Here is a 5,342-nt window from a genome sequence, read left to right on the forward strand (position 1 = left end):
ATCGTTTGGTATGGCGTTTGAAAGCTCTACAAAGATATAAATATGTAGAAAATATTTTCTTTTCATTTCAGCATCAAAGGCTATCCAGAGTTTCCCTTCACTTGGTTGATCTAGTTGAAGATAATTCCAGAAAACTACTATGAAAGCTTCTACATTAACACAAATGACTTAGGCCAAACTTGCCACTTATGCCAATGTTATTATCTATTTTTAGGATTAGGATTCTTCATATAATGAAGATGGTTTATAAATTTGCCCAATGAATTATAACAAAGGACTGATAAGTCCATTTGATTAGGGCTGAATGACAATGTAAGTGTATTTTGTGTATGCAAATGGACTCATAATTTCAGTAAGATTTGAAATTTTTATATAGACAGCAACAATTTCATTTTATTTTCAATAAAAACACCACATTTTATACTTTTAATTTCTAAATTATACACAATATATATCATAATATATCAACATATTCATTTGTATTTGAAGCAACTTCAATGATTTTTCCTTTCATGTTTGGATGATATATACCATCAATTTCAACTCAAACTTTCTGTCATTTTCTTCTTGTCTCATATCTACAAATATATAACAAAACAAGTGCTAACTATTTAACAAATATACCATCAATTCAATACCCACTATTTTGAGGTCACCTGCCAATTATTTAGGAAATCCATATATGTATATAATAGGAGAGGAGGTCATGTTTCCAGAAATTCCAGAATTAAGACTAATACATACGCAGATATATTTAGAAATATGATTGGTTATAGTAATTTATTTTCTCTTATCTCTTAGAACAAAGTAAATTTATAGATATTTTTTCACCCAAAACAGAATTTTGATTGAAATTTCTAAATTTGAAATGACAAGAAAAATTGGTAATAAACTTGAAAATCCAATTTGGAATTACAAATAAAAAAATTCTAATAAATTCGAAAATTTTGAACAATCTAGATTGGTTACCTATTTTAGAATATATCAAACACGAAGAGCACAATTTTAAGATTTTGGTATTTTCTATGGTCTATAAAATTTAGGAATCTATGTGTAAAGGTGTTAGGGTTAGGTGTAGAGTTAGGATTAGTACTTGTTGGAGAATGCAGGTAAAGAGGAAATAATTCCAAAATAAATTCCTAAAGTTTACAGACCACAGAATTATATATTCCACATTCAAAAAATTCAAAATGCAACCATTCTCGATTGTAATCAAATACCGAATATCAATATCTAAAGGTCCAGGGTTCAATCTCGACATAGGTCAAGATAATCACCTTCGGACTTTCCAACCGAATTGTTCAAAATAAAGGTTCAATTTGACTACAGATTCAATAATTGAAGTCAATTGAAACCTTTCAGAGTGAAATTTAGAAGTAATCAAGAAGCGTTAATGAGAGTTCTAAAATATTCTGATTCTAAAATCGATAATCAAAAATTACCTTACCTAAATCAAGATTTCGAGATAAATCAACTTTTTCCAAAAGAGAAAAAGATTAACGACAGAATCAATATTTGTGGTATTAAAGTATGGATTTATGAAATTTTACAGATATCAAGGTGAAATTAAAAGAAAACTTGGTCAAGTCATCAATAAAACAACATCACGTATCATATACTTTAAAGTACGAACTATATCAAGTTTTCAATAAAAGACTAGATTAACCACAGAATCAATATTTGTGGTAAAAAGAATGGATTTGTAAAATTAAACTACACCCCCATACTATTAATTTGTAAAATGAAAACATTTTCACCAACCCTTAGTAAGCAGCCACTTTTGAGCATTCCCTTGACTGGCTGTTTAATACAAGTTAGACTGTATATAGTATCAATTGAAATTCATTTTCGGCATATATCATTGAAAATTGAATTGGCAAATAATTACAATCATACTATCATATATCAATATATAAATCACAATCATCAAATTTCATGTGAACGAAATAGAATCCAAAAAGCATTGGATATTTTCATGTTCAAGAAAAAAAATAAACAACAAAAGAAATATTCAAATGGTTGTTACACAATGCTATCACTTTATGGTCCCAATCCCACAGCTAGTCCCACCGCCAGAGTTTAGTATGCCACCCGATAGACGCAGGACCTGCCCAAGGTATTTTCCTTTATCCGACGAACACATGAAAACTGAGAATATTTAGAAAATATCTAACACTAGCCAAAATTTAACTTTAGACAACTCCCCTTATCCTAAAGAAGTTGTATTCATACACAAAGCCCCTGTTGAACTAAGAAATATATTCATACTTGAAGCTGACTTATGTTTAATGACTAAAATAACGTCCACATAAAATCAACTTTTATCAAACTGATGAGCTTTAAACAGTCATTCTTTACGTCTAATATGATAAACAGCTTATCAGATTATAGCCACAGTGGGGGATAAGACTTGAATTGGGAAGAGAGAATTTGGCCAGACTTCCCTTATAACCTAAAGAAGTCATCTTTTCTCTTCAGACAAAATAAGAATTTGTGATTAACTAGCATTAAAACACATTCACACATTTACTAAAAAGTTCAACAGGCAGCATAATAAACCCAAATAGATTCTCAGATTCAAGTGTTCCGCTCCCTAGGAAGCTACACATGGAGCCCTGTTACGCTTCGGAGAGATTATGCTTTTTATCCTTCTAGTGGATAGGATCTTATATCGTAACCATGGGAAGATCCCGTTAAGAATGGGAAGAGGATTTGTAATTAACAGAATGTAACAACCAATATGATTATTCTCTCAATGTTTATTCTGGTGGCCAATTGTACTGTAAACAAATGTTTTCCTATTGGTGCCATGGACTGAATCTCAAGATATTCTTTGCAGTGTTTACAATCAACATTGCTGCATTGCCATGCCTTAATTCCTATCATATTCCTATTATAAGAATATCGTTCCTTTAGCTTTATGCTTATATAATTATCATCCGGTCAGCTATATTCTTATGCACTACAACATGACTATTCCTTTAGCTTTGTCCATTATTTTAACATTATCATTCCTTGGCTTTATCCCGTGCATGTATTATGACATTATCACTCATTCAGCTTTATTCCTATCATAAGATTGTCATTCCCTTGGTTTTCCTAACATATATTAAAAAATTATCATTTCTTCTGCAATTTTATTATATACTATACATTATCATTCCCCTTGCTCTATTTAGTTTTATTTATCATATAAGTTAATAATTATCATTTATTATTATATTAGAATATGATTGTTCCTTCAGATTTATTCCTAATCAATCAGTGATTATAACATGATGATTCTTTCAGCTTCATTCTTATATATTATATCAGTATCATTCCTACACCTTTATTCTTATACATCATATCATTATCATTCCTACACCTTTATTCTTATATATCAGTATCATTCCTACAGCTTTATTTATATTTATAATAATATTATTATCATTCCTTCTGCTTTATTCTTATATATCATTATCATTCCTACAGCTTTATTTATATTTATAATAATATTATTATCATTCCTTCTGCTTTATTCTTATATATTATATTATTATCATCCCTTCTGCTTTATTCTTATATATTATATTATCATCATTCCTTCTGCTTTATTCTTATATATTATATTATTATCATTCCTTCTGCTTTATTCTTATATATTATATCAGTATCATTCCTACATCTTTATTTTGATTACAATTATCATTCCTTCATCTTCATTCTTATATATTATATCAGTATCATTCCTATATATTTATTTTTATATCAGTATCATACCTACATCTTTATTCTTATATATTATATCAGTATCATTCCTTCATTGTATTTATATCAGTATCATTCCTTCATCTATATTATATCAATATCATTCCTACATATTTATTTTTATTATAATTATCATTCCTTCATCTTTATTTTTATCATAATTATCATTCCCTTAGTTTTATTCCTATATATTATATCAGTATCATTCCTACAGCTTTATTTTTATCATAATTATCATTCCCTTAGTTTTATTCCTATATATTATATCATTATCATTCGTACATCTTTATTTTTATATATCATATCAGTATCATTCCTTCATTATATCAGTATCATTCCTTCATATTTATTCCTATATATATTATATCAGTATCATTCCTACAGCTTTATGTTTTATTATAATTATCATTCCCTTAGTTTTATTCCTATATATTATATCAGTATCATTCCTTCATCTTTATTTTTATTATAATTATCATTCCTTTGGCTTTATTCTTATATATTATATAATTATCATTCCTAAATCTTTATTTTTATCATAATTATCATTCCTTCATCTTTATTTTTATCATAATTATCATTCCCTTATTTTTATTCCTATATATTAAATAGATATCATTCCTTTGGCTTTATTCCTATCATCTATTATAATATCATCATTTCTTCTGCTTAATTCATAAATATTTTATCATTACTTCAACTTTATATTCATATAACATCATCATCATTACTTCAACTTCGTTCTCATTATTTTAAAATTAGCATGCCTTCAGAAAATCATTGTTCTGAAATATAATCCAAAACTCATTGGATTGTTCATGTTCAAGAAAAAAACATAAACAACAAAAGAAATATTCAGATGGTTGTTACACAATGTTATCACTTTATGGTCCCAATCCCACAGCTAGTCCCACCGCCAGAGTTTAGTATGCCACCCGATAGACGCAGGACCTGCCCAAGGTATTTTCCTTTATCCGATGAACACATGAAAACTGAGAATATTTAGAAAATATCTAACACTAGCCAAAATTTAACTTTAGACAACTCCCCTTATCCTAAAGAAGTTGTATTCATACACAAAGCCCCTGTTGAACTAGGAAATATATTCATACTTGAAGCTGACTTCATGTTTAATAACTAAAATAACGTCCACATAAAATCAACTTTTATAAATCTGATGAGCTTCAACTTTCATTCTTTACGTCTTATATGATAAACAGCTCATCAGATTATAGCCACAGTGGGGGATAAGACTTGAATTGGGAAGAGAGAATTTGGCCAGACTTCCCTTATAACCTAAAGAAGTCATCTTTTCTCTTCAAACAAAGTAACATTTTGAGATTGAAAATACATTCATACTTGCAAATTGACACACTTTTTTATAAATCTGATGCGCTTTAAACTTTCATTCTTTACGTCTTATATGATAAACAACTCATCAGATTATAGCCACAGTGGGGGATAAGACTTGAATTGGGAAAAGAAAATTTGGCCAGACTTCCCTTATAACCTAAAGAAGTCATATTTTCTTTTCAGACAAAATATAATTAATGTGATTAACTAGCATTAAAACACATTCACACATTTACTGA

The sequence above is a fragment of the Lottia gigantea genome, assembly GCF_000327385.1.
Source record: "Lottia gigantea unplaced genomic scaffold LOTGIsca_151, whole genome shotgun sequence".
NCBI classification, from domain to species: domain Eukaryota; kingdom Metazoa; phylum Mollusca; class Gastropoda; family Lottiidae; genus Lottia; species Lottia gigantea.